Source organism: Protopterus annectens, chromosome 1.part2 (assembly GCF_019279795.1).
Source record: "Protopterus annectens isolate FY-2018-M chromosome 1.part2, PAN1.0, whole genome shotgun sequence".
Lineage (NCBI taxonomy): Eukaryota > Metazoa > Chordata > Ceratodontiformes > Protopteridae > Protopterus > Protopterus annectens.
In genome coordinates this window covers 822217157-822228271 of record NC_056727.1, presented here as the reverse complement: position 1 = coordinate 822228271, position 11115 = coordinate 822217157, and the positions used below count along the sequence as shown (strand labels likewise).

The 11115-nt window shown below is 38.7% G+C and overlaps 1 protein-coding gene across 1 annotated transcript in view; it reads left to right on the top strand.

Annotated features, from left to right (window-relative positions):
* RYR2 (ryanodine receptor 2) overlaps nt 1-11115 on the top strand; it is a 6224161-nt gene that overhangs the window by 3415955 nt on the left and 2797091 nt on the right. The window lies entirely within an intron of this gene.

Here is an 11115-nt window from a genome sequence, read left to right as displayed (position 1 = left end):
AGGTTGTACCTTCTCTGTAGGCTTGCTATGATGGCTTGGGAGGTAGCTCTACAACACTTTTTAACCCTCCAAGCATCTTACCTACTGTTAGAGCAAAATCTAGTGACAGACAATCTGAACAGGACTGGGACAGACCATAATAAATGGATATTGAATGAGGAAGTCTTTGAGAAATTTATCCAGTTGTGGGAGCCACCTCAAATAGTTTTGTTTGCCTTCTTTCAAAACAGACATCTAAACAAATCCTGATCCAGGACTGCTTGCAAACAAGCCTGGAAAACAGAACCATTTTCATTTCCATGGTCAGAAATGTTCCTGATATCCAAGGTAATGCTGAAGATTCACATGGTCTCTCCAAAATCATTGCAATGACTCTTATGGCCAAAACAACATCGGTTCTCCCTTCTTATGGAACTGGCCAAAGACAGTTACCACAAGCTTCCTCAGAGACTGTACTTAGACACACAAGACAAGAAGAATTTGATATACTCCAAAAGCAATCAATTTCAACTAGTTGCCTGGACGATTCAAATTTGTTTTCTTTTAGGTACCTCTGTCATGAGGATTTTCAGCGGGTATTAAAGGAGGCAAGAAAACCTGCTGCTAGGGAAATCTTATATTGGTAAGTGGAAAAGATTTTCTAGTTTGTTCCTAGCCAATAATCAGGGTACTTTCAGGGATTATGTACACTGGTTCTGAAATATTTGAGTGGCCTGTCTTATTCATCTATCAAGGTACATCTTGCAGCCATTTCAACATGTCTGCCCATGGATCCTCCCTTTTCTTCTATGTTTTTAGCAAACAGTTTCTGAAGGTAGTTCTACATCTTAGGTTTCTTGAAACTGGTGGCTTCTTTCTAGGGTCTTTACTTTGTGCTGGAAAAGTTATGCATGTCTTTCTTTAAACCAGCTCATCGGACAGATTTAAGGTTCATCACATGGAAGACTCTACTCCTTACTGCTCTGACAACTGCAAGAAGAATATCTGGTTCCAAGCTTTCATGGGGGTGAACTCTGATCTTCCATAGAAATAGGATCACATTAAGTGCAAATACCTCATTTATGCTCAAAATTGTTTCAGAATTTACTTTGAATCAAGCCATCAGTCTCCCAGTGTTTTATCCAGATCCTCAGAACCAGGGAGAAAGGCCTCTACTTACTCTGGATGTGCAAAGTCCTTTAGAAAAGCTGATCAGCTGTTTATTTTTTTATGACAGGATAAACAAGGGACAACCCATGTCAAAACAGATTGCTTCAGTGTGATGGTCCTCATCTGTTACCTTTTGCTATACCCACCATGGTAAATCATTTCTAGGCAGTATCAAGGCACATTTTACTAGAGCTTTGCCGTCTACAGTGACATATTGGAAAGTGGTGACGAGAAGCATTCTGTGGTCATTCTAGAGGCAGCAACTTGGTCCTCTGTGCCTACTTTTATAAGGCATTGCCAACCAGATTCCTTTCCCAGGTCAGGACTGGATAACCTAGGACCATTCTCCAGGGGCTTCCCGATCCTTATCCTTCCTCCTCCCAGGTTTGATAGGTTTTGATAATCAGCCAATATAGCCAGAAGGCTACTGTGGCAGTGAGAATGATGAACATAGTACACTTGTTTAAGTTCTTCTTACCATAGCAGAAGAACAGTAGGTGTCCAAATTCCTCACTGCTGCAGTAACAACACCCACCCACCAGCCCCCTACTTCTGTATATAGTTAGTTGTTGGGTAATAAAGTTATTTGGTACTCTATATATCTTTTTGAGGATCAAGATGAGTAAGCCCCTTTTTTACATTTGGGCAAGAAAGTCCTGATGTTGATTTCACTCTGACTGCTGATTTCCCTCTAAAGGGCTGGTCAGTCAGCATTCAATGAAGGTGTGGGATGTAGCCATAGTTTTTGGAAGCTGGCTTGTTGTTGTTGTGTCATGGACAGAACACAGCTTCATACAGCTTAAATTCTACTGCAGCAGTGAGGAATTCAAGCATCCACTGTTGGGGGTTAGTGCATCTTTCTCAGCTGAACTTTTTGCTTAGATCCATCTCTTAATTAGATAGAGTGATTTGCTAGTCCTGTTGCCTAAAATCCTGAGAAGTTGCTTATCTTCTCTTAATCAGTGTTTCATTGAACTTGTGCATGGTCAGATGGCCTCTGAATCTTCCCTGTCAAACATCTTTCTACTGCCAAAGAAGCTCAAAGATCAAAAACTGAGGTTTCTTTTGTCATGTCAGATTTGGATGTCTCTGCTGTGGCACTTGATCAGCTCAGTTTTAGTTGCCAATCCCACTATTACAACCCCATTGGAGGCCAGTGAGGTGCAACCTATTAGCACACCCTGTTTGACTGATCAGACAGCTGTTTCAGCCATGTAGGGTGGAACCTTGGCTCGTTATATCAGTGGGATTCATCAGATTTAATGAGGGAAGCAGTACCAGGTACCCTTACTGAGATACATGAGGGGTCGGATCCTCTACCTTACATGTAAGCCGGTGAAACTAAGAAAAAGAAGCACAAGGTAAATCACCTTATTCCTCCCTTTCTTCCTTCTGATCCAAGATATCCCTAGGAGGAATGGTAAGATTTTTTACAGGGTCTTTTTTAGGCAATTATGTCTCTTAGACCCATCTCTAGATGATCGTCGCTGTGGATGCGTGTCTTTTAGGCCTCTTCAGCTCTTTTCCGCCTTTCCCACTATGTGTTTATTTTCAAAAGAGGCAAAAAGTCATCTTCTGAAGAAAGGTTTCTGAATCTGAAGTAGACTCTTTAGCTTACTGGTTTCAAATGCAGCCACCAGTGGGATCTAATTCAAAAGACAGTGATATTATGCCCACCTTTAGAAGAACTTTCTTTTGGGGACACTGTACTAAAAATGATGCAAAACTTCCGATGGGATGGTAAATAAGTCTCAGACTTTAAAAAAGATACCATAGGCTACTGGACATGGGAGTCCCTAAACATTCAGTCATTGGTCGTAGAAACCCTACAAGATATGTTTTCCTTTGCTTCACTTAACCTGGAATCCCAACCCCTACACCTAACAAAAATGGGTTTTATAAGGTGTCTTTATAAGTTGTTTATAAAAAATATTTCCTCAGAACCTGCAGCAATGTTGGTGAAATCTGAATTTACTCCCACTGAATAATGTCTTATTTAATGACAATGAGAGTCGAGCAATAGATTGCTATGGGAAAAAAGTGTATAGCCCTACTACATTTATCTTTAGGGCTATAAATTATCAAATCTACATGTCCATATATCTTTTGTCCAGTATGAGTAATATGAATACATTTCTAACAAACTTGCCTGATTCAAACATTACAACTTCTTTATCTTCCATTCTTTATTCTCTTTCCCAATTGACTAGAAGTTCTATCAAATACAGTAATGATGCAGCTGATGTATCTTTCAGAGCTGCAGCTGCAGGTTCAGTTCTAAGAAGGTACTCATGGCTTAGATTCCAGTCCTTACCTGAGGATGCCAATAACAGATTATTGGATGCGTCTATGGATAAGGAATCTCGTTTTGGTCCTAGTGCTGTGGGTCTCTTTAAAAAAGAACTTACCAGAGAGAGGTAAGATAATACACAGTTTTAAGCAAATCTTCCTATGTCCTGTTCCTAAGTAACAAAGGAACTGTTCTTCTAAAGTTAACCCTCTTTTTCATAAAGAACAAAGCGGCAACAAAAAGGAAAACAGTTTACTAAAAAGAAGTTTCAGGACAGACCCATATCAGCTTTAGAGGGACCTAAATGCTCCTTTCCAGACAAACCCTCTAGTTTGTGACTACCTCTCTCTTCCACCCTGTCCTTCCACAATTCTTTCAAACAAATTATGTCTTCCAGATTAAAAAAAAATATTAATCCCTTATTAATCTTTTATCTGTATGCATTATTTTAATTTTTAGATACTTTTTTTAGTTGTTTAAAATTATTCTCTTTCCTCTGTACATAGAAAATGATAACATCAAACAATGAAGGATCAACATCATTCATAAAAGATACAAACTGTCTTGGCTCTGTCCACTTACCCAGTTAGGTATTTCACAATACCCCCAATCCAAGAACACATAATTCCTCCCCTCTTGAAAGAGCTGCATACCAGTTCTCACTCATTAACACAGAACAGGATTTTTATTCAATACTTTTCTTACTCTCAGGAAAAGAAGGGACATAGTGACCTATTCTGAATTATTAGTCCTCAACACTTTCCTATCAGTCCCAGTGTTCAAAAGGAATCTCTTTTGGTCCTGCTGCTGCAGATCTCTTTAAAAAACCGCAGGAGAGAGGTCAGCAATGTCACTGGTGCAACAGGTAACATATTTGCCTTTGGAGCAGAAGTCCGTGGTTTCTATTCGCACACTAGGTAGATGGATTGTTGACACTGCAGTGCAGTATGGGGGGACCTGCTGCAATATTGTGTGTGCCATCCTTTGAATGAGATGTTAAACTGAGGTCCCATCTGCTTGACTTGGTGGTAGATTGGGTGGATGGAAAAGGTAACACAGCACCTATCAAAAAGAGTAGAGGAAGTTTCCTGATGCCCTGGCCAAATTTCTCCAAGTGGTATAAATAACACCTTGGGTCTTCACTGAAAAGAGGCTACTAGCCAAGTGACACAAATTCAGTCAACAAAATCTGCATAAAAATGCCATCTTCAGTCTGCTTCCAATGATTGTTCATCAAGCTTGTTTTGGTTATCTTTGATCTTAAAGATGCATACCTGCACATTCCCATCCATCCATCCATCCATCCATCCATCCATCCATCCAGATCATACGAAATTCTTACATTTCTCTACCTTGCAATCTCACTTTCAGTTTTCTGCTTTACACTTTCGTCTTTTTACAACCCCAAGGGCATTTGCAAAATGCCTACCCCAGTCAGAGCCTTTTGTTGGTTCCATGGTCTTCATATTATCCATACCTGGATGATGATCTTCATCAAGAAGGAATTTCTTTGGTAGTTCAACCAGTTTTTGCTCAATCAGAGAGAGCCATTTCTGCTTCCTCCAGCAAGTCTCCATAGATGCTTCAGATCTGCCATGGGGCTTCTTATAAGAACATAACGCACGGGGTATCTGGTCACTGCAGGACAAGAAAGCTCACATCAACATCAAAGAAATTAAAGCTGTAATCCTTGCTCTCAGATCTCTACACCACTTATGGACTCCAGGAACACTCCAGATTCAGCCAGTGCCACTGTAATGTGGTACATCAACAAGCATCAAGAGACAAAAGTCTTACCAGCTGTGCAGCGTGGCTATGATTGTTTGGGGACTGCAATTCAGTATTGTCCCTTTCTTCAGTTTACATTCATTCAGGGATGAATGCTGTGGTAGATTCCTTAAGTAGATCCAGGGCAAGCCTTCATGAGTGAATGCCGAATAGAGAGATCTTCCTACAGATTGTATTTGAATAGGGAGTTTCTCAATGAGATCTTTTTGCCTCTGTTCTGAACGGGCACCTGAGACTATTCTGTTCCAGGGTACCATGCCCACCTTGGAAAATGGATGCCACATCTTGCTCATAGAAAGAGAAAAGCTTATATGTTTTTCTTCCTTTTCCTCTGATTCCTAAGGTTCTCTTCAAAATCAAGGACAACCCTAAAATTCTGTTGGTGACCCCCTTATGGCTCAGACAACATTGGTTCTCCCTTCTATTTTTTTTACCTAACCAAGGACAATCGCGACAAGTTACTTCACAGGATGAACATGCTCACACAGCAAAAGGGCTCTGTCATTCACCCAAGTTTGCAAACATTGAACCTAACTCTTTGCATGATAGGATTTTGATTCCATCTAAGCACCTGTTTTCATAGGACATGCTGCAGGTATTACAGCAGGCTAGAAAACCTGCCATAAGAAAATGTTATGTTTCTAAATGGAAAAGACTTTTTATGTGATGACAGAAGGGAAATCAGGAGCCTTTCAGTATTAATACCGCTGGTATATTTCCACATGTCTGCTCATTTAACAGCTGCATCAATCTGCTCACTTTAAATCCAGCACTTTCAACTCATTCTGAGGTCAGACAACTTCATATCAGAAAACTGATTTCACCACTTTGGGATATGATCTATGTATCGGGGGGAAAAAGGACCCTTCGTGATTTGAACCTGTGTCTTCCCCTTCCTTGAACTTCTGTGAATGGAAGACAGTTCTATTACTAGCCCTTACTTCACCTAACAAGAGCTCAGAGTTACAATAACTCATATGGCTTCTCCATCTTTCCTAATATTTCCCCAAAACAAGGGATCCCTTCAGACTAACCCTTCCTTTGTGCTTAGAGTAGTCAGTGAAATGTAACTTAACCAGTTTATAAACTTGCGTTCTTTCTTCCCCAGTACTCAGAATAAAGGGGGGACAATTTGGTATGCTTTAGATGCCCATAGGTAGCTCAAATTTTGTCTTGATAAGATCAAATTAGTCAGAAAAATGGAGCATTTATTTATGTATGTATGTATGTATGTATGTATGTATGCATGCATGCATGCAGTTCTTTCAGGATAAGAAGATGGGTGCTCCAGTTTCCAACAAACCATTTCCAAATGGATTTCCATGGCTAGTTCATTTTGTTTTTCCTTTCATGGAAAATCTTTTTCAGGTCAGATTAAAGCCCATTCTACCAAAGCAGTGGCATCCCCAGCAGATTTCTTCAAAGGTCTAGACTTTGGCTCAGTTTTAAATGCATCTAACTGCTCATCTGTTCACATCTTTACTACATGCTGTAAAATTGATACTTTTTGCAGAGCTAAAACTGGCTTCACCAGATCTATTCTTCAGGGAATTCTGGATTCCAGCTCTTTTACCTTTCCCCCTCCCATTCCCTTTAATCAGCTTTGGGAATGTTCCCATAGGTAGTAAATACTGCAGCAGTGATTAAGGAAGGATGTAGTATGTAATACTGTAATGTAAGAACTTACCATAACTGTAGATGCCCAGTTGAATCACTGTTGCAGTATGAACTCCAACCTTCATCCCCCCAGTTTTTTATTATACCCATTTACTTTTTCTGTCCAAGTTGGAGTCCACTTTTACATTTCTACCTATTTTTTTTCTGGTTATCTTCTGCCTTTGGCTTGCATCCTTTTGATTTGGGACAGGAAAGCCCTGAGGATGTTTGCACCTATAAGTCCATTATTTACCACTTTGCATTCATGTGCTTTGGACATGCATCTGACATGTGGTGGGAGAGGAAGACGCCCAAGCATTGGTATGCTGACTGGACATGTGGTATCTGTGGCAATATACTTCCCCTAGGCATTGTAAAATGTGACAGCGATTCAACTGAGCATCTACTGTTATGCTACGTTCTTACACAACTATGTTTTAAAGGCCTTGTAGGCCATATACTGTACCAAAGAGAGGACTGTGTTCAATCATAGGCCTGATTGGGGAAGAGTAAAGAGGTATGGTGACATCCTTGGACCTAGAGGAAGTATCTGTAGTAATCAGCTGTACTAAGCAGAATGCTTTCCTAACACCCATGCCTACAGAAGTGAGCTCATTGTCAACTGTTGTGCCCAGATTTTTGATGGCTATATCTGCTTTGAGGGGGTGCCGTTAATGTAGTAGGAGCAAGTGTGTTACTGCTTGCCAAATGTTATAATACTGTACTTAATTTAGTTTGATAACATTTGTTTATGGGTATCAGATGTTTTGTAGAAACTTTCCAGAAATGCATCTCATATCAGCATACCTTGTGACAATAACAGATGAAGCAAAACAATTTAAGACGTATTACAGAGGCACTTTTCTTGCTTTCATTATTTGGTAATAATACAGCAATATCACATAGAGCATTTAACTGTAAGCAAATGAGCATCGTTAACATAATTTACCTTGTTTTTATTCTTTTTCAAAATCCGTGGTGGTGGTGCTGCGGTAGCGTTATCGCCTCACAGTAAGACGCTGACCGGTTCGACTCTCAGCTAGAGCGTCTTTTGCTTGGAGACATGCGTGAATGGCATACCTTTGCTGAAGGTTGTGTGTTAGGGCTGGCAACTTAGCACATAAAAATCAACTGCCAATCATTAGCAGACCGGAGTTCCACTGTGGCGACCCCTAACCGGGAAAAGCCGAAAGACACAACAACAACAACTGAGCCTGAAAGCTTTAAGCATTTTATTGCAGTGCTTGTGATCTAATAATTTTTTGTTTATACTCTTAAAATTAAAAGACAATGTAGAAGTGACTGTCTTATCAAACATTAGTCACTCTAAACAACAAATAATTGAATTCATCCTTAAGTCCTGGTGAGTACCTTCATGAAGTGGACCCTGTTTTTACAAAATCTCACCAAGACAACTCTGATATATAGAATGTATTTATACAGCATATATCATGGACAGAAGTAGGTCAAAAATTTAAAAAGATAGCTGGGTGCACAAGTCCCAGGATAAAACCTGCCCAATCCTGGTAGGTGCACTGGTGCCAAGACTGGAAAAAATGACAGTGTAAAATCCTCAAGACATGGAAACATTCCTACAATAGGGTTAGAGCAGGCTCAGAGGGAGGACAGCCCCCTGTTTTAGAAGTAAGTAGTAGTCCACAAAAACACAACAAACAGCAGGCCAAAAGAAGAGCCATAAAGATGATAGAGTGGACTGTTGAGGATAAGAAATATATTATGTATTGTTACTATTATGCAAGAAGCCCCAAATTTCTAGACAGAAAATATACAAAAAGATTAAGAGAGGAATTGGAGGAAAGAAAAATACTTGCACAAGAAAAACTGTTGAAAGTTTAAAATGTAAATTTGTATTCATTAATACAATAGATTCATGAAAAACATTATATGGACCAAAAAACCTTGGGCTGTTTGGAAAAAGAATTAACTGAGCAAGTGTGAAAATATAAAGAACAAAATCTAGAGATTTTTGAAAAGTATAAAAAGAAATGTGGACATGGGGAAGACAGAGAGATCTGATATGGTACAATATTTATGCAAAAGAGAAAACCAATTTAAGCAATGCAAAAAAAAAAAGCAGCTCCAAAGATATTCAAAGGGAAATACAGGCAAAGGCACCCAGATGTGGAAAATTTCACAGTACAAAAAATAAGATCACAAAGGTGGAACAGAGAACAGAAGATTAGTAAAGAAGAAGTTAAAAAATAGAAGATGAAGTTATGGAATACCTGAGAAGTGAAGGATTTAGTGTAGAAAGTACATCTGAAGAAAAAATATGGACATGGGAAATAAAAAAGAGATTTAATATGGTGAAATATTTATGCCAAGGAGGAAGCAAATTTAATCAATACAAAACAAACAACCCCCCCTGCAAAGATATTCGAAGGGAAATACAGACAAAGGCATCTGGATATGGAACATTTTACAGTCCAAAAAATAAGAAAAGAAAGGCAGAAAGTAGAAAAGAGGGTTAGTGATGGAGAAGTTAAAGAAATAGAAACTGAAGTTATGGATTCCCTGTGAAGTAAAGGATTTAGTGTAGAAAATCTAACTCTGATAACATCACAGAGTGGTAGAATAATGAATCCCCAAATTAAGGAGAAACCAGTGGAGCAGGAAGCATCTGATCAGTTGCCATGTGAAGATAATTTGGAGCCTTCAGTTGGAAACCAGTATGAAAATTCAGTTGAAGTTGCTGGAGTTGCACAACAAGGGAAGGAACATGAAACTGTGGCAGCTGACACAGTCAATGTTGCGGAGTGATAGGCTTGTGAGCTTCCATATGAAAGAGCAATGAATGACACAGAATGAAATTGAAGAGAATGTGGCACAGCATGATATTCTGGAAATTTCTGTAGAATGCCTGCAGGGAATGTCGAACAAAGAAAATGACCTAAAAGAAGAGTTGCTTGATTTAATAGAGATGTATAGACATGTTAAGATCAGTAAAAGAAATAGACTACAGAAAGTCAATAAACGCAAAAAGTTAGAAGTTTGATAAAACAAATGAATACAGTAATCAAGATTATTCATAGAAATCCATGCAGTGTAACAGAAGGAATATTACTGTGCAGCTAAATTAATAACCAATAAAGTCTTACCACAAAAACACAGGGCAGTAAAAGAAAGGAAGGGGAGAAATCAGTGCCATCATGGAATAATTGAATAGAGAAAGCTATAAAGCAGTTAAGAGAATATGTATCACTGGTAGAAGAGTACAGAAGAGGGAACAGATCAATAAAAATACTTAGATATATGTCATAAAAGGAACATGCAGTATCAGAACAGACTAGGATGTATCATACACTATTGCAAATAATAAACTAAAGATATCGGCACAGACAGAAAAACTTAGAAGATATGCAGATAAATATAAAGGAAAAGTACAAAATAAGTAATTCATTGATGACCCAAAAAAAGTTTTAATGATAAATGGGAAACAAGGCAAAATGAATAGACACTCCAACAAAAAAAAAGCAGAAATAGACACATTTTGGACATATGAAGATCCTGTGGACCATAACAAAGATGCTGAATGGGTAAAAGAAGTAAAAGAAAGAATAAAAAGTTCAAATGTACAGGATATGAAATGGGATGAAGTAATGGCCAGAGAAAGTGAAACAGATTTAAGGAAAGCTTTGAAAAAAATCCCATTCCCAAATGCAGTACCCAACTTCTTGCTAAATGTATTAACATCTTTACATGAAGATCTAGCCATGAGTAAGAACTATTTATATGCACACAATGAACAGATGCCAACCTGGTTAAAAAATGCACACCAAACAGGTGCCAACCTGGTTAACAACAGGAAAAAATGATACTTCTCCTAAAGAGTGAACCTGCAAGGTATCCTAAAAACTATAGACCAATAACTTGCCTTCTGACAATGTTTAAACTATATACTGGAACTGATGATGACAGAGTTCATAGTTATTTAGAAGAAAACTCAATCAAGGGGATAGCACAAAAGGGTAACAAAGAAAGTAATATGAAACAAAGAATCATTTGTTGTTAAAGTCATAATGGAGAATTGTAAAAGGGGAAGATTGTAAGTATGGCATGGATAGACTGCAAAAAAGCATCTGGCAGCATCCCAGATTCAGAGAGTGCTTACAGATGTATAAGATACACCCTACATTGATCAGTTGCATTACAGTGACCATGAAATAGTGGCAAACCACTTTGCAGCTAAGCCATGATAAAGGGCAAATTAT